This window comes from Sciurus vulgaris (genome assembly GCF_902686455.1).
Source record: "Sciurus vulgaris genome assembly, chromosome: 11".
Classification (NCBI taxonomy): Eukaryota; Metazoa; Chordata; class Mammalia; order Rodentia; family Sciuridae; genus Sciurus; species Sciurus vulgaris.
This window is the reverse complement of record NC_136472.1, coordinates 6,549,670-6,569,447: the sequence shown is the minus strand read 5'-3', so window position 1 is coordinate 6,569,447 and position 19,778 is coordinate 6,549,670.

Sequence of the window (19,778 nt, the reverse complement as noted above, 5' to 3'; positions counted from 1 at the left end):
CTCGTCATTGAGTTTCCCTTGAGAGTCCTTAAATATCCCCTCAAATGGATTTAGTTTTGGTTGTGTAGAGGCTGCCTTGTCATGAAAAAAAAAAAAAAGAAGGTCGTCAGCAGAAATGTTTCTCTTTCAGGACTGGAAAAAAAACCCCTTCCTGCTTCTCCATAGTTCCAGTTCTCACCCTAGGTTGTGTATTAATCAAACAGGTTCAACCGAGGTCACAAAGTCCCCAGATAACAGCAGCGGAAACTGCTGCTCAGAGGTTTGGAGGTTTTTCCCACCGGACACCGACACCGTGTCATCCGGAAGGGGCTGGTGCGCACCCTCCGCGGGGTGGGCGTTCCTGCTCCCTGGCTGTCCTCCCCGCCTGTGGGAGGGGCAGTGTGGCCCAGCCCTTCTGACTGCAATTGACAATGACCTCTAGTGACTATGTGCCACGGAAACACAGAGATGCGATGTCCCCCAGAAGTCCTTTCTTCCTCTTGGTACTTCAGCAAGGTGGCTTAGGAATCCGGGGGGGGAGCTCCTGCCGATCTGGCGAGGCACAGGCGACTCTGAGGCCAGGCTGTGGCCGTGGCGGGGCTGGCAGTGCGGCGCCCCGGGGGGGCTTGCCTGGGGGCACCTTGCCGGCCACTCTGGCGGCACCTCCCGCACTCAGCAGCAGGGCGGGGCTGCCGGGCGCTCCTTCCCATTTGTCCCGCCTGGTCAGGGGCTCGGGGCTGGCGAGCCGTGGATGGAGAGAACACGGAGGGGTGCCCGGAGAGCCACCAGGTGGTGGCCTTGTTTTGCCGCGTGTGAGTCGCGGCCACCTGCGAGGGCTGAGTCGTGGGGGCTCCCGGCTCGAGGGCCCACCTGCAGGCCGAACTCACCACCTCCCCTGGTGGCCAGACCCTCACCACAGTGGCCAGACTCTGCGACCCTCACCGTCACTTTGGATGTGGGGCTTCAGCAGGTCATTTGTAGGTCACAGTGTCCTTACTGTCACGCGGTCCTTGAGGTTTCGCGTCATTTCAGCCGCGAGGCCGTTCGGCTTTGAGCAGCTGGCGGCATCCAGACCCTGAAGCTGCGAGGAGCGCCCTCGGGCCCCAGGAGCCATGGCGCCCCCAGGAGGTCCATATCGGGAAGCTGAAGTCGCTCCTTGGTGGGATCCTTGGTGGGAGTCCTTATCAGCCCGGCCTAGCAAAACAGATGAGCCAAAGTTCAGGCGTTACAGCTCCGCACTCTTGAGTCCTGCCGGTCACAGACTTTGTTCCCAGCTCAGTGGTAATTGAAGACCCTGGTCGCTGCTCAGCAGGCTGCTTCAAAGAGCCACTCGCCTGGGAGGGCCGCAGCCTGGAGACTGACCGTAAGGATCTGAAGCCTGGGTTTTCCTGTGGGGCAGAGGAAAGGGTTCCACAGCAGGCAGTGAGGAGGGAGAAGGAAAAGGGAAGGCTGGGGACGGCAGGGGACTGCAGCTGTGACCTCAGGGGAGCTGTCCACATCTGGGTGTTGTCTGCTTCTGGGGGGAAGGTGCCCTGGTCAGAGGGAGGTCAGGAGAACGTATTCACATCCCCGGAGGCGCCCGTGAATGAGCCCCCTGTGAAGGCGCAGATGGTCCTTGAGGTAGCAGACACCGCCACCGGAAGCCCTCATCATCTTCCCAGGATGGCGACATTGGTTATCAATGACTTCAGTGATTTTAGAAGTCACCACACCAGTGTTTTCCTACAAGCTGTGAGCCGTCCAGCGGTAAACTCGCAACGCTGGAAGCTTTAAGGAGCCAGGAGAGACCAGGCACACGGGGCCCTCCGTGAATCCGGGCTTCAAACTGGGTTCACATCCCTTCCAATATCCACTTTGTTTCTCCAACTCGGGTGCCTAGAACGGCTTATTCAATTGGTTATTAGAGGCAATTTGACTTGGATCCGTCTCATGGAGCCAATTCAAACTGCATGTTTAACAATTTCAGTCCTGGCTGACTTAGCATAAAAATCTGCTCAAACATGTCCTTGGTATTTTATTAATTCTCTGTTTGACGTTAGCTTGGCAATTTTAGAAAACGATCTTCATCAGAGTTCTGGAAATTCTTACCCAGTGCAATGATAAGTCTTAAAGTTATCAGAAACCTGTATCTGTCAGAGACCTTTCCATGAACCTCACTGACAATAAAATACTTTAGGTCTATAATTGCTCAGGAAAGTAGCAGAATAACTTTGAACTATGGGTGAATGGTTAGACTTCTGTTTTGTTTTGCTTTGTTTTTGTTCTGCAATACTGGGGATAGAACCCAGGGGTTCTCTACCACTGAGCCACTTTTTATTTTTTATTTTGATACAGAGTCTCTTACTAAGTCACAGAGGCTGGCCTCAAACTTTCAAACTTTCAATCCTCCTGCCCCAGCCTCCCAAGTTGCTGGAATGACAGGCGTACACCTCTGTGCCCGGCTGAATGACAAGACTTAGCCTGGTCCTGGATAAAGATTGAATGAGAGTCCACTCATTACAATAATGGCACAACTTACTTGGTTGTCACTATTGTGTGCATCATTTTAACAGAATGGCTGGAGTAGCACGATATCAGGGCTATTCGGAGTTTCATGCCATTTCTGAAACATATATTGATAAAACTCACCCAAATACATCTTGAAGAAAGTCCAGCATTACTTACTCTTTGACAAGGCTTCTCATATAATTTAATATACCAAATAAGCCTAGTAACCTTAATCTCTTTGTTTCACAAGGTGAGAGACACATCTCTCAAGACTGTCCACAGTTAATTCTAGGTCAAAAATATTTGAATTAACTAATAGATTAAAATAGAATCACAGGTCACCTTGAAATAATGGTCATTCATTGAACCAGGGTGATAATTAAACACTTAAAATATAAACAGAGAAAGTTACATAGTTTTAGAAAAATCTTAGCATCCCAACAGAGGCCTCAGTTTTCTTAAGTGATCAAAACCCAATAAAGGTGACAGGGACACAGGAGACGATCTCGGTGAAACACAGCCTTTGTTCCGAGGCCAATTTCCTACCAAGAGTAGACTGATCCCCAAGAGAACGGTTTTTGCTTTAGCAAAGGGAACCAAATTCTAGTGCTGCATAAGTGCACTTCCAATATTGAAAAGCTTGGGATTCTAAGTTCATCTGGCTTGACGACACATGACATTCCTCATGGGGTTCCCCGCCGCAGGCCTTCCCCGACCTCCCCTCACCCCTTTTGTGTGTGTCCTGTGCGCTCCTCTCTCTGCTCTTGGAACAAGCCATCATTCCGTGTTGGGACAAAAATCTCTCTCTTTTCCTCTTAACAAAAACACATCTTCCACGCAAGGTGTCACTTATGAAAAACAATGCTTACTTTGTCCACGTATGGAATCATCCCTCTCGTTACTTCTAGTTTTAATGACCATGTATTGATTTCAAATTACCAAAAATAAAAAAAAAATTTTTAAAGCCTGACAGGATCATTGACAGATGTTTGCTAATTGACTTGTTCTTAGCAATTACACTTGAATTCTCCTGGAATAAGTTAGCCAGGGAAGGAATTCAGGAACCCCCTGGAAACATACGTACCAGGGGCGCCTGTTTTTGGTGTGATTAGTACTTTGAGCTAAAGGCACCTGAGAAGCAGCAAGGCGCAGAGTTTTCCTGAGCCCCCTCCATCTGTCTGGAGAATTCTACAAAGGGACTGGATCCCAGAGGACACAGCCAGGCCCGCCATAGCCACCGTCCAGTCCCACGACCTGCCTCACGTTGCCCAAAGCCATTCCCGCTGAGGAGGTTTTCTCACCCCTGACCATGTGCCCATCCCAGCAAGGGGCTGAGTCAAAGGACACTCGACGGACCTGCCCCATCAGTGCCCTGAGTGACAGTGAGCCAGGGGAGAGGTGGGCAGGGAGACCCCAAGGGGCGGCTGTAAAGGTCCCAGCAGCAAATGACCCAGGGGACCTGATGCCTGTCTTGTGACGCCACAGGACACGCGTTCCCTGTCCCTCCTGTGGAGGGCTATGGAGGAGACCCCTGCTGGGAAGGAGGGCAGACGACTTGGTCACCGATCGGCACCATCGGCCCCCGCATTCCACCAAAGGGACCCCTCCGTGGGTTTTCGGGCACCGTCCTGTTCCCAAGGCCACACAGGCAGCCGCAAGCTGCTCCACGGGTTGGGGTTGTCACATGGCCTTCTGTGGGTGGCACTGGGCCGGAAGGGCAATGACCGAAGCTCACAGGCACCTGCCCCAGGTGCCCACAGCGCAGGCGTCTGACTCCAGCCAACAGGGCCGCAGCTGCACCCAGGGGCCCAAGGAGCGTGTCTGGCTACCACCCCGAGGTTCAGGCCACTGGCTGCCACCCCAGCCCAACAGAAGCCCAGAGCCCAGTGCCCAGGGTGCACTGCAGCCTCTGGCGCCCACAGCCCAGTGCTCAGGGTGCACCGGCAGCCTCTGGCACCCACAGCCCAGTGCCCAGGATTCACCGCAGCCTCTGGGCTCCCTCCCTCCAGGCTTGGATCTGGTCCTCCTGCCTTCCCTCCCCTGGCGATCCTCCCACCCCAGGCACCGCCCTGCCGCGCCCTGTCGTTGAGCCGGCTGTTGCCCTAACCTTAGGTGATCTTGGCCCGGGGACCGAGGAGCCTCCTCGCCACCTCCAGCAACAGCTGCTCATTGTAATCAGATTTCAGACCTAAATACCATCACTTGCCAAGACAAAGATGGAAAGAGAAAGCCTGGAGAAGACCAAATGCTGCCAGGCAGGTGTGGTGGCACTCGCCACTGTCCCAAGCCGCTCAGGGCCTGAAGGCAGGACGATTGCAAGTTCAACACCCTTCCGGCAACTTAGCAAGACCTTGTTTCACCATAAAAAATAAGAAGGGCTGGGGATGTGGCTCAGTGGTTCGAATGCTTGCCTAGCATGCTCGAGGACTGCAAAAATTTAAAAATCAAAAAAATAAGTCAATGGTGCAGCTGGTTGCACAGACTTATCTTTTGATTATTGTTCTGAACTTGTGATTTTGACCGAGACACATAGGTGGTTAAAGAAACAGATTTAAGGGTTTGTCTAATGTAAATTGTTTTGTTTGCTTTTTGGGTTGTATAGGGCATGGAACCCAGGGCTTCGTGCATGCCAGGCTAGCCCTGTACTCCTGAGTTCTATTTCAGCCCTATAAACAAGTCTTTCCCACCTTTTCAAGGTGGGAAAGTAAGAAAAACACCCAGTGAATTCAGTGCAGGCAGAGGAGGGCAGGGAGGAAGATGGAAGGTTTGGTGAGAGCTGTCAATCAATGTAGACTATTTCCTCCCCCCATTAATTATATAAGTCTTCCATTTGCCTGTTATAAAGAGTCTTTTAAAAGAGACAAAAAATATTTTTTGAAGTATTTCTAGATGCTTCTGCTCATCAATAGGCATCCCAGGGTGAGCAGAATTTGAGAGCCCACTTTTTTATACACTTCTAAATTTTGGTATTGGGGACTAACCCAGGCCCTCATGCATGCTAGGCAAGGGCTCTTCCCTGGAGCTACACCCCAGCCTTTGTTTTATTCGGAGGCAGGATCTTGCCAAGTTGCCCAGACTGGCCTTGAACTTTCGCTTCTCCTGACTCAGCCTCCTGAGTAGCTGTAATTACAGGTGTGTGCCACCACGCCTGACTCTCTAATAGCTCTGTCCTTGGCTCTGAGATCCCTTGATCAGCTTAGCCAGTGGTTTTCCTGTTTCTGACCCACCTGGTCACACACCTGAAGCCTTTCTGCTGGACCCAGTCCTGTTTCTGTCATGACTTCCACTTTTGCTAGTGACCCATCAGCCACAGAAAAATCCCGAATGGTCACGTGCTCTCTGGCCCCACAGACTGGGGGGGGGCGGGACTTGTGAAAGGGGCGGAGTCCGACCTGAGGGTGCTCCCGGCTGCCCACCCCGGCTCGTCAGGGGCTGGGCAGCTCCCCTTCCTCAAGGTCTCAGGAGTTGCCAGCTGTGTCCTTGGGGCTTTATGTTTGGGCACCAAACTATGAGAAGACTTAACCGCTACCCATGTGAAGGTCCTGATGAACTTTTACGCACAATTCTAGAATCGGGTGGCCTCAGAACCTGGGCAGTTCCGGGAGACCAGGGCTGCCCATGGTCAGGCAATGCTTGTGGACGGAAACATGGGGTGACGTCCAGAGACAGCTTCACTGGTTATAGCTCGGCCTTTTGCCTTGTCAGCAGCGGCCTGCGACGGCCTCGGGTGCCTGGGCTGGGCCATCGGTACCCATGGGGGTGTGCCCGATCCACACCGACGCAAGTTGGAGGGCGTCCGCAGGCCCCAGTCATTTCACTTAACGGCCACCTCTCCCTCTCTCTCCTTGCCTCTCTGCGGCTCCTTCGGGGTGGCAGCTATGCCCACGTCACTCAAGGCTTCCAGGGACCCGGTGGCACAGAGCGACTCTTCCCTGACAGCATGTGTCCTGGGTTGCCGCACTGGTGTGGCTCACTGGGTCATGCCCAAAGAATCGCCAAGGCTGGGACGTGGCTCCCGACTGGCCGACCTGGGGTCGCGTGCCCTCCCTTGGGCAGAAGCAGACAGTGTTACTTCAGTCCTGTGGTGTCTGCACCTCCCCCAGGAACGAGGGGCTCTGTTATCAGAGGAAAGGGCGAGGGATGCCTGGCCTCTGCCCCCGCTCTGACACACGGGCAGCCGGCTGGCCAGCTGTAACCAGGTGGAGAAAACGTGCTCATCGAGAATTCCTAAGGGGAGTGGAGATAGGCTGGGGCTGGCTTGGCGGAGAGGGAACATCTCTGTGCCTGGGGCCTCCTTGGGTGCTCTTCCTGGGTCAGGCAGGCAGGAATGGAGGGTACCAGTGGCCGGATAGGGAGGCCAGGCTGGGCCTGATGTCGCCTCCTCTCTGTGCTCTGCCCTGACCTTCAGGGACAGGGTGATTCGTCACGGGCCCAGGATGACTGAATTTCTCATGAGAAAGTGGAATCTCCGTGATGATGGCATCTGAAGAGGGCAGGAGCCCACAGGCTGGTGGGCAACGGGACGGAGGCGACAGGGCTCCAGCTGCCCAGGCCTGAGAGTGCAGTCATGCCACGTCTTACCTAATCTGCCAGGGCCAGGAGGCCGAAGAGATCCGGAGGGCCCATGTGTCCCCCCAGAGTTCTGACTGAGGGTGGTGACACTGGGGCAGTGTCTCCCGCCAGCAGCCCGTGGAATCGTGGAATCGTTCTGGTGCACAGGCTGCCGGCTGCGCTGCTGGGGCTCAACAGCTCCGCTCCACTGACCCTCAGCTGCCCTTAGGGCCGACCCCGTGGGCTAAGGGCTCAGTCTCACACATGCCCACCGCAGCCCTGGGCCTTGTGTCCTGCTGACCAACCGGTTGCAAACTGGGGGCTCCCACGACCCCCTCCTCGGGGCCGTCATTTGCCAGCATGGCCCACGGGACTCAGGGAAACGCCTATTACAGTTCATTACGCGGGATACAGCTCAGAAATGGCCAGATTCAAACTGACCTTCATTTATTGTGGGCGACTGTGTCCAACTAGTGCCGAGAGTCTCAAATCATTCCGTTTAAGTTCTTAGACATCAGGAATATTTTAGCAGAATATATTAGCATAATTTTTTAAATTAAGTCTCACAGAAGAGCTAATGAATAGAAGTGCTCTGCTTTCCTCCTTCCTCCTTCCCATCCATCCTCCCCTGCCTCCCTGGAGGCAAACACATTTATATCTGGGTCTTCCAGCAATTTCCTTTTATTACTTGTGTGTGTGTGTGTGTGTGTGTGTGTGTGTGTGTGTGTGAGACTGGGGACTGAACCCAGGGGTGCTCTACCACTGTGCTACATTCCCAGACCTTTTTCAAAAATTTTACTTTGAGACAGGGTTTCATTGCCTAGGTTCTCACCAAGTTGCTGAGGCTGGCTTTGACTCTCAATCCTCCCGCCTCACACTCCTGAGCTGCTGGGTTATAGGTGTGCACTTCTGTACCCGGCCTCTTGCTAGTTCTTAACCCATTTGTTTTGGGCATTACTTGTTGACTTCCTGTTTTGTTTTTTGTTTAATACATTTTTTAAAATTTCTTTTTTGGTTGTAGGTGGACACAATACCTTTATTTTATACTAATGTGGTGCTGAGGATTAAACCCAGGGTCTCACACATACTAGGCAAGTGCTCTACCACTGAGCCACAACGCAACCCCACTTCCTGTTTAATAGATGAAAATGTAGCTCATTCTTTTTTTAATTAAAATATTTTTATTTTTACAGACACATTTTGATTCATTATACACAAATGGGGTACAACTTTTCATTTCTATGGTTGTACACAGTGTAGATTCACACCATTCATGTAATCATACATATATATATACACACATAGGGCAATACTGTTTCATTCTACTGTTTTTCCATTCCCACCCCCTCCCACTCCTTTTTCCTCTACACATCCAAAGTTCCTTCATTCTTTTCTCCCCCTGCCCCCATTATATATTGTCATGTACTTAATAGAGAAAACATTCTGCCTTTGGTTTTTTTGGGCTTGGCCTATTTCACTTAGCATGATATTTTCCAACTTCATCCATTTACCAGCAAATGCCATAATTTTATTATTCTTTATAGCTGAGTAATATTCCAGTGTGGTGTGTGTGTGTGTGTGTGTGTGTGTGTGTGTATCACAGTTTCTTTATTCATTTGTCAATTGAAGGACATCTAGGTTGGTTCCACAATCTGGCTATTGTGAATTGAGCAGCTATTGATATGGCTGCATCTCTGTAGTATGCTGATTTTAAGTCCTTTGGGTATAGGCCGAGGAGTGGGATAGCTGGGTCAAATGGTGGTTCCATTCCAAGCTTTCTGAGGAATCTGCACACTGCTTTCCAGAGTGGCTGCACTAATTTGCAGACCCACCAGCAATGTGTGAGTGTACCTTTTTCCCCACATCCTCTCCAACACCTATTGTTGCTTGTATTCTTGATAATCTCCATTCTAATTGGGGTGAGATGGAATCTTAGGGTAGTTTTGATTTGCATTTCTCTTATTACTAGAGATGTTGAACATTTTTTCATGTATCTGTTGATTGCTTGTAGATCTTCTTCTGTGAAGTGTCTGTTAATTTCCTTAGCCCATTTGTTGATTGGGTTATTTGTATTCTTGGTGGAGAGTTTTTTGAGTTCTTTATATATTCTGGAAATTAGTGCTCTATCTGAAGTATGAGTGGCAAAGATCTTCTCCCACTCTGTTGCTGATAGTTTCCTTTGCTGAGAGAAAGCTATTTAGTTTGAATCTATCCCAGTTATTGATTCTTGCTTTTATTTCTTGTGCTATGGGAGTCCTGTTAAGGAAGTCTGATCCTAAGCCAACATGTGGAAGATTTGGACCTACTTTTTCTTCTATAAGATGAAGGGTCTCTGGTCTGATTCCGAGGTCCTTGATCCATTTTGAGTTGAGTTTTGTGCAGGGTGAGAGATATGGGTTTAGTTTCAATCTGCTGCATATGGATTTCCAGTTTTCCCAGCACCATTTGTTGAAGAGGCTATCTTTTCTCTATTCCATATTTTTGGCACCTTTGTCTAGTACGAGAAAATTGTATTTATTTGGGTTTGTGTCTGTTTCCTCTATTCTGTACCATTGATCTACCTGTCTATTTTGGTACCAATACCATGCCATTTTTGTTACTATTGCTTTGTAGTATAGTTGAAGTTCTGGTATTGCAATATACCCTGCTTCATTCTTCCTGCTAAGGATTGCTTTAGCTATTCTGGGTTTCTTAATCTTCCAGATGAATTTCATGACTGCTTGCTCTATTTCTGTAAGGTATATCATTGGGATTTTAATTGGAATTGCATTGAATCTGTATAGCACTTTTGATAGTATGGCCACTTTGACAATATTAATTCTGCCTATCCAAGAACATGGGAGATCTTTCAATCTTCTAAGTCTTCCTCAATTTCTTTCTTCAATGTTTGTAGTTTTCATTGTAGAGATCTTTTACCTCTTTGGTTAGATTCATTCCCAAGTATTTTATTTTTTTTGGAGGGTGTTGTGAATGGAGTTGTTTTCCTCATTTCCCTTTCAGACGTTTCATCGCTTATGTATAAAAATGCTTTAGATTTATGTGTGTTGATTTTATTGCCTGCTATTTTGCTGAATTCATTGATGAGGTCTAGAAGTTTTCTGGAGGATTTTCTTGGATCCTCTAAATAGAGGATCATGTCATCAGCAAATAGTGACAGCTTAAGTTCCTCTTTTCCTATTCGTATCCCTTTAATTTCTTTAGTCTGTCTAATTGCTCTGGCTAGAGTTTCGAGGACAATGTTGAATAGAAGTGGTGAAAGAGGACATCCCTGTCTTGTTCCTGTTTTTAAAGGGAATGGTTTCAGTTTTTCTCCATTAAGAATGATGTCGGCCATGGGCTTAGCATAAATAGCCTTTACAATGTTCAGGTATGTTCCTACCATCCCTATTTTTTCTAGTGTTTTGAGCATGAAGGGGTGTTGTATATTGTCAAATGCTTTTTCTGCGTTAATTGAAATAACCATATGATTCTTATCCGTAAGTCTGTTGACATGATGGATTATGTTTATTGATTTACAGATGTTAAACCATCCTTGCATTCCAGGGATGAACCCCACTTGATCGTGGTGCACGATTTTCTTAATATGTTTTTGGATACGGTTTGCCAATATTTTGTTAAGGATCTTTGCATCTATATTCATCAAGGATATTGGTTTAAAATTTTCTTTCCTTGATGTGTCTTTTCCTGGTTTGGGTATGAGGGTGATATTAGCTTCATAGAATGAGTTCAGTAGGGTACCCTCCTTTTCTATTTCCTGGAATACTTTGAGAAGAATTGGAATGAGTTCTTCTTTGAAGGTCTTGTAGAACTTGGCTGAGAATCCATCTGGTCCTGGCTTTTCTTGCATGGTAGGTTTTTAATGGCTTCTTCTATTTCATTGCTTGATATTGATCTGTTTAAATCGTGTGTGTCCTCCTGGTTTAGTATGGGAGGAGCATATGTCTCTAGAAATTTGTCAATGTCTTTGGTATTTTCTATTTTGATGGAATACAGATTTTCAAAGTAGCTTCTCATTACGTTATGTATCTCAGTGGTGTCTGTCGTGATATTTCCTTTTTCATCACGAATTTTAGTAATTTGAGTCTTCTCTTTCCTTCTCTTTGTTAGTGTGGCTAAGGGTTTGTCTATTTTGTTTACTTTTTCAAAGAACCAACTTTTTTTGTCAATTTTTTGAATAGTTTGTTTCAATTTCATTGATTTCAGCTCTGATTTTAATTATTTCCTGTCTTCTACTACTTTTGGTGTTGTTCTGTTCTTCTTTTTCTAGGGCTCTGAACTGTAATGTTAGGTCATTTAGTTGTTGACTTTTCATTCTTTTCTGGAATGCACTCCATGCAATAAATTTTCCTCTCAGTACCGCTTTCATAGTGTCCCAGAGATTTTGATATGTTGTATTGTCATTCTCATTGACTCCTAAGAATTTTTTTTATCTCCTCTCTGATGTTTCTGTTATCCATGTTTCATTCAATAGCATATTATTTAGTCTCCAGTTGTTGGAGTAATTTCTCTTTTTAAATTTGTCATTGATTTCTACTCTCAGTCCATTATGATCTGATAGAACACAAGGCAGTATCTCTATTTTTTTGCATTTCCTAAGGGCTGCTTTGGGGCATAACATATGGTCTGTTTTTGAGAAGGTTGCATGTGCTGCTGAGAAGAAAGTGAATTCACTTGTTGATGGATGGAATATTCTATATATGTCTATTAAGTCTAGGTTATTGATTGTGTTACTGAGTTCTATGGTTTCTTTGTTTGGTTTTTGTTTGGAAGATCTATCCAGTGGTGACAGCGGTGCATTAAAGTCACCCAGAATTATTGTGTTGTGGTCTATGTGATTCCTGAAATTGAGAAGGATTTGTTTGGTGTACAGGGATGCACCATTGTTTAGGGCATAAATATTTACTATCGTTATGTCTTCCTGATTTATGGTTCCCTTAAGCAGTATGAAATGTCCTTCTTTATCCCTTCTGACTAACTTTGGCTTGAAGTCCACTTTATCTGATATAAGGATGGAAACACGCGCTTTTCTACTGAATCCATGTGCATGGTAGGTTTTTTCCCATCCTTTCACCTTTAGCCTGTGGATGTCTTTTTCTATGAGAAGAGTCTCTTGCAGGCAGCATATTGTTGGGTCTTTCTTTTTAATCCATTCTGCCAGTATATGTCTTTTGATTGATGAGTTTAGGCCATTAATGTTCAGTGTTATTATTGAGATATGATTTGTATTCCCAGTCATTTGGGCTTATTTTTGGTTTTTAAGTTGGCTTGGTTTCTCCTTTGAGTGGTTTTTCTCTAAGGTAGTTCCTCCCTTTGCTGACCTCCATTGTTGTTTTTCATTTCCTCCTCATGGAATATTCTGTTGAGACTCTTCTATAGTGCAGGCTTTCTATTTGTAAATTCTTTTAACTTTTGTTTATCATGGAAGGATTTTATTTCATCTTCAAATCTGAAGGTTAGTTTTGCTGGGTATAGGATTCTTGGTTGGCAACCATGTTCTTTTAGAGCATGAAATATGTTGTTCCAGGCCCTTCCAGCTTTTAGAGTCTGGGTTGAGAAGTCTGCTACTATCTGTATTGGTCTCCCCCTATATATCATCTGATGTTTTTCTCTTGCGGCCTTCAAAATCCTATCTTTATTTTGAATGTTAGGCATTTTCATTATAATGTGCCTTGGCGTGGATCTGTTGTGATTTTGTGCATTTGGTGTTCTGTAAGTCTCTTGTATTTGATTTTCCATTTCATTCTTCAGGTTTGGGAAATTTTCTGATATTATTTCATTGAATAGGTTGTTCATTCCTTTGGTTTGTATCTCTGTGCCTTCCTCAATCCCAATAATTCTTAAATTTGTTCTTTTCATGATGTCCCATAGTTCTTGGAGATTCTGTTCATGATTTCTTACCATCTTCTCTGTTTGGCCAACTTTATTTTCAAAAGATTAAATATTTTGTCTTCGTTGTCTGAGGTTCTGTCTTCCAAGTGGTCTAGTCTTTTGGTGATGCTTTCCATTGAGTTTTTTATTTGGTTTATTGTTTCCTTCATTTCAAGTATTTCCATTTGGGTTGTTTTGTTTTTGTTTTTGTTTTTGTCTTTAGAATCTCTATCTCTTTGTTGAAATGATTTTTTGCTTCCTGCAGTTGTTCTTCAACTGCTTATTGGGATGATCATTCATTGCCTGCATTTGCTCTCTTATCTCATCCTTTGCCTCACGAATCATCTTAATCATGTATAACTGAAGTCCTTTTCTGACATTTCTTTTACCATACTGTCATCGGATTCTATTAATATAGAATCTAGATTTGTTTGGATCGTTTTCTTCCCTTGTTTCTTCATGTTGTTCATGTATCCTCCCCTCTAGCAGTGCAGATCTGGGGTATTGCAGATTCTCCCCCTTATAGGCTTATAGTAGCCCTATTGATTTCCAAAAATCTCTTTAAGGGGAGATCAATATTAGCAGTGCCCAATTCAGACAGTATGCAATCCTAGACCAAATAGCCCCTATGAGGACATTAATAATAATGTCATAATAAACAGAATGAGTTCAAATATTGTCTTCAGTATAGCAAAGAGATTTGCAATAAGGTCTGCAGTTTCTAACAGAGGCCAAAGAGAATGCAGAGGGATGTAGGTTGCAGCTGTTAATGGGACAAGAAAAGAATATACAGAAGTTCTAGATTAGAAAGGATGAGAGTGTAATCAAAAGAAATTGGATGTTAGCATGCAAAAAGGGAGAAAGAGACTCTGAGGGAACAGGTAAACAAAAGGAAAAGAGAGTAAGAAAAGTAAAGAAATAAAAACAAAATTGTTCAATATGGAGAAAAAAGAAAATCTACACTATAACAGTCATATAGTAGTCAAACCTTCCAGTCTTCAGTAGCCTGATGCATGAGAGGTACCTGACAATGAGCTTCCAGTCTCCAGCAGGCGTCTCAGGATGGGGCGCCTAAAGATGGGAGCTACAGCCTCTAGGACTATCCAAGATGGCCGCTCTGGCTTCCAAATGTGTTGGCAAATGGGGAGCTACAGCTCAGGGGTGGACGTGGTCAGCTGAAGGTCCTGGAGGTAGGGTGCAGTTGGTCAGGTAGGGATCCTGGAGGTTGGGTGTGTTTGGTGTGGTTGTGGGATCCTGAAGGCTGGGTGCAATCAGTGGTCTGGGGTCCCAGTGTGATAGGGCGCAGTCAGTTGGTCTGGGGGTCCTGGTGGCAGGGAGCAGTCAGTCGATGTGAGGGCCCCAGAGGCAGGGAGTGATCGGTCGGGCTGAGGGATCCTGGAGACGGGGCTCAGTCAGTCTGGCCAGGGGTCCTACGGGGCTGGCTGTTGTCTCAAAATGGCCTGTTTGGGTCTCTTACATGCTGTGTCTGGGGATGTCCCTGGCCTAGCTTCACAGTTGGGTGGGGGCACATGGGGACTGGTTTCTACAGGTAAAGGGGATCTGCAGGTGACCCTGGCAGCAGTGGACCATTGTTTCCAGCACCCAGAGGACAGAACTGCCCACGTCAAGAGCAGATCTGAGTCAGATCCGAGTGCATTTGTGTTTCCAGGGATCTAAAAACACTTTCCCATGAAAAAAACAGTACTCGTTTGAAAAAACCTACTGCTGCCGGGGTGCCTCGCCACTCCTCCCCGGCCCCCAAACCTCACTCTTGGACCTGCTGAGTGAAAGGAGCTAGAAGATGGTGAGAAGGCCAAACCCTTTCCAACCTGGGCTTCCGAACCAGGGTCTGATCCCACCTGGGGAGGAGAAGCCCACACGGGACGGGCGTTCAGGCGGTGGAGCACTGAGGCGGACCCGTCCATCGTGCTAAGTGCCTGGACACGGTCACCCAGAGCAGGGGGCCTGGGAGGGGATCCGCCCTGGCTCTCCTCAGGGAGAAGCAGCAGGTTCAATGAGAAGGGTGTGTGTGCGGCGTGGCCAGGAGCCCTCCCTCTGCTCTGAGGCACGGGCAGCGTCCCTGGCTGCCCAGGCCCCTCGGGCCATGTTCCAGGAGCACCTCAGTGGGTTCCCCTCTGGCCTGGACTCCACACCTGGTGCTGATGCTGGATGAGCCGGGCACTGCAAGGGGACCAGGGCTGCTATAAAGTTGCTATAGCAACTGCCCTGAGGAGGCAGACTAGGTGTCATTAGAATCAGCTTCTGATGCTGCAGCTCAGATCCCTATCTGATCAGGGCTCGGCAAAGTTCCTGTAGAGGGTAGGTGGTGGAACCTTAGAGAACCACCAAACTCGGCTGTAATCTCCCATTCCTGTTCTCGAAGTCCGAAAGCAAACACAGATGCCACTTCGATGCGCCATCTTGGGTGGCTCCAGTGGGGCTCCATTTACGAAAGCAGGCCAGGGGGCAGCAAGTCTCTCCCCTCGTCACTTCATCCTTTGGTTTTTAGTAACTTTTACATTTATTTTTTATTTTTGGGAGATGGGAGTCTCATTATGTTACCCAGGTTGGTTCTGAACTCCTGGGTGATCCTCCCGCTCATCCGCCCCAGTAGCTGGGACCACAGGCATGTGCCACTGTGCCCCAATTCACACCTTTCTGTTCCTTAAATTTATTTTCCTCCTTCAGTCTTTATACATCCTATGATTCATCCCATCTGTTACTGACTTTTGCAATCATTGTTTTATACACATCGACTAATTATTCTGGGTAACTTCCCATTTCCTATTGCCAGCCACTGGTCTACCCTTGCATATTTCTTTCTTCTTCCTTTTTATTTGGGGGTGAGTATTGGAGGTTGATCCCAGGGGCCTTAACCACTGAGCCACATCTCAGCACGTTTTAATATTTTATTTAGAAACAGGGTCTTGCTGAGTTGCTTAGGGCCTCGACGAGTTACTGAGGCTGGCTTTGAACTCGTGATCCTCCTGCCTCAGCCTCCTGAGCTGCTGGGGTTACAGGTGTGTGCCACTGTGTCTGACTAGATTTCTTTGTAAAGATTCCAAAAATATGCAAGAACTATTTTCTGAAAAAATATAAAACAGTGCTTAAAGCAATTAAAGAAGTACTCAGGAGACTAGGCAGGAGGATTGCAAATCTGAGGCCAATCTCAGGAATTTAGGGAGACTCCTAGCAACTTAGTGAGACCCTATCTCAAAAGAAAGAATAAAAAGGACTGGAGATCAAGAAATAAATAAACAGACAGACAGACAGAAAGATGTACCAATACTGTTCTGCTGCTGGCTTGTTCTGCAGAGCTGGGGATGGAACCCAGGGTCGTGCACGTGCTAGGCAAGCATGCAGGCACTCGACCACTGAGCCACACCTCCAGCCCAACCAAGATTCTTAAGGTGTCAATTTTCCCCAAATTGCACTAAAGATTAAATATAATCCTAGTCGGACTTTCAAACAGATTCTAAGATTTACAGGGAAAAGAGAAGAACAGAACTTTTCAAGAGCCCGCCACCATTTGCCAAGGTAGGCTCGCATAGTCTGCGGCCACAGATGCACACGGGAGTCCAGGGGCTTCACAGAACAGAAGCTTACTTCTCACCCACAGCACAGTCTCATGCAGAGTGAGGGCCGTCCCGGGTGGCGCCCCTCAGGCGTGGCTCACGTACCCTGGCCCTTTTCACCTGTGCTTCTGCAGCTCTTTGAGGCTTTCTTGGGGTCCAGCATCCAAGCCAAAGAATAAAGAGGGTGACTAGTGAGGAGACCGTAGGGGACACTTCATGGGCAGTCCGGGAACTCGTCACAGGTCACTTCTGTCTACAATCCACAGCCTAGCACCTAGTCACATGGTCTTGGCCTATGTGCAAGGGAGTCTGGGAAATGTGATTTTATTTTTCAATGCTCAGTGAGATGGTGCGCAGATACCCAGGTCATCCCACGTACCTTTATAGCAAAAAGCACCAGTGTCTTCCTTCACAGATGACATCATCTTAGAGAATCCGTAAAACTAGAACTTGTGAGTACGGCAAAGCCATGGATCCCAACACCAACAATTATAAGTTTATAGGCTGGCGTTATGGTTTGGACAGGAGGTGGCCCCCAAAAGCTCACCTGTGAGACAATGCAACAAAGTTCAGAGGAGAGATTGGGTGGTGAGGGTCTTAACCCATTCAGTGAATTAATCCCCTGCTAGGGATTAACTGAGTGGTAACTGAAACCAGGTAGCGTGTGGCTGGAGGAGGTGGACATTGGGGGCGAGGCTTTGCGGTGTATGTTTTGTATCTGACAAGTGGAGTCTCTGCTTCCTGATCACCATGTGAGCTGCTTCCCGCCACCACATTCTTCTGCCATAATGTTCTGCCTCACCTCCCACCCCAAGGGATGGAACCAGCTGTCTATGGACTAAGACCTCTAAAGCTTTTCCTCCCCTAAAATTGTTCTGGTCAGGTCCTTTTAGTCACAGCAGTGAAAAGGCTGATGAACACAGCTGGCAACCAAGACTATAAAATGAAAATTTAAAAACAATCACAGATTTTAAAGAAGCTTCTAGAGGTTACTAGAATTAACAAGTATGTTAAGTATGTAAGGGCAAGCAGTACAGTCAATATTTTTTAAAAATCAATTATGCTGGTACATACATAAAAATGGAAAATGAAATTTAAAATATATCATTTATCATGGTATCAAAATCATGAATACACAGAGATAAGTTTAACAAAATAACACAAGATCTATATTCTACAAAAGTATAAAACATAGCTAAGGGAAAATAAAGAAGACCTAAATAAACGAAGAGATATACCAATATTATTAAGATGTTAATTTTCCCCAAATTGTACTAGAGATTAAATATAATCACATTTGGAATTCTAAAAGGATTCTAGATTTTATAAGGAAAAAGAAAAGAATTAGAACAACCAGAAAAGTTTTTAAAAGAATAAAATTAAAGGACACTCATACCTGATTTTTAGGTATTATAAAGCTACAAAATTAAATATAATGTAGTGTTGAACAGACAAAAACATAGGTCAATATAATAGAATGTAGAGTCCAGAAGTACACCCACATATATATGGTCAACTGATTTTTTTATAAAACTGCAAAGGTAAGTTAATGAAGAAAGGACGGTCTTTTCAACAAATCATGCTTGAACAACTACACACCTGTATGCAAAAAAATATATCCTCAACCCATACTTTGCATCATATATTATAGTAGTTGACTTTCCATCACTATAGCAAAATACCTGAGATAATGAAGTTATAAAGAGAAGAGGTTTTGGCTCATGGTTTTGGAGGTTCTGGTCCATGATTGGTTGGCCCTGTTGCTTTGGGCCTATGGTGAGGCAGCACATCATGGCAGGAGTACACATGGCAGAGCAAACCACTCACCTCATGGCCAGGAAGCAAGAAAGAAGAGATGGGGTCCTACAACCCCCATCAAAGATAAGCCCCCTGTGACCTAAGAGCCTTCACCAGGTTTCCTAAAGGTTCTACCGCCTCCCAATGGTGCCACCCTGTGGACCAAGCCTTTAACGCATTGACCTTGGGAGACATTCAGTGTCCATAACTGCACCATGCATAAAATTCAGAGAGAACACAGGCAGAAATGTGAAACTTCAAAGTATAATTTGTATAAGAAAGCATAAAATACGTCTTCAAAAATTTCTGAGATGTTATCTCATTATGTTGCTCAGACTGGTCTTGAACTATGGGCTCAAGAGATCCTCCTCTTTTAGCCTACTGCGTAACTGGACCTGCAGGTGTGCACCACCATCAGTTCACAAATCTTCTTCTTTTTTTTCTTTTGGATTAGGGAAGATTTCTTAGATATGACCAAAAACATAATTAATAAAATCAAAACATTGATATATTTTACTTGATTGTATTAGTCTGTTTTGTGTTGCTTTAAATGACTGGGTCTGCGTAATATATAAAGAAAAGAGGTTTCTTTTGCTCACAATTTGGTAGGCTGAACATGTATGATCAGGTGGCCCTGTCGATTTGGTCTCTGGTGAGGCTTCGTGGTGGGCGGCATCAAATGGTAAGAGATCCCGTGGTGAGAGGAAGCCAGAGAGATTCAGCAGCCAGGGTGGATCTTTGTATAACAGCTGCCTTTGCAGGAGCTAGGCCCCCACTAAAACTACATTAGTTCCATCCAAGAGCAGCAAAGAACCCCAACAGCCTCACCCCCCCACTAACCCTCACCTCTTAAAGGTCCCACCACCTACACACTGGGGACCCATCTCCCTGCACAAGAAATTTCGAGGGTCACACTTCAACCACATCCAAGTCATATCATTAATCAAAATTAAGAATGTCTGCACTTAAAAAACAATTTGTTAAGAAAATGAAAAGACGAGTCAGAGTGGAAGAAAATATTTTTTAAAGTCACATCTGATTAAGGATTTATATCCAGATGATGTGAAGACTTCTCAAGTCTGAGAAACAGCAAAACCTAGAGTTCAATTAAAAATGGGTAGACGATTCCAAATGACACTTCAGCAAAGAAGACATACTGATGGCAAGTAAGCACACAAAAAGATATTCAGCATCAGCTGGCATGGTGGCGCATGCCTGCAATCCCCGCAGCTCAGGAGGCTGAGGCAGGAGGACTGCAAGTTCACGGCCAGTCTCAGCAACTTAGACCCTGGCTCAAAATAAAAAATCAACAGGACAGGGAATGTGGCTCAGTGGTGAAGTGCCCCTGGGCTTAATCCCCAGGACCACCAAAAACAAAACAAAACAAAAACCCAAAAAAGCACTAACAACCTATGAGACTGGCTCAGGAAAAGCAACAATACTAAATGCTGATGAGGATGGGAAACAGCTGGAGCCTTGCAGTGCTGGTGGGACGGTCAAGGGCTCAGCCACTGGCAAGGT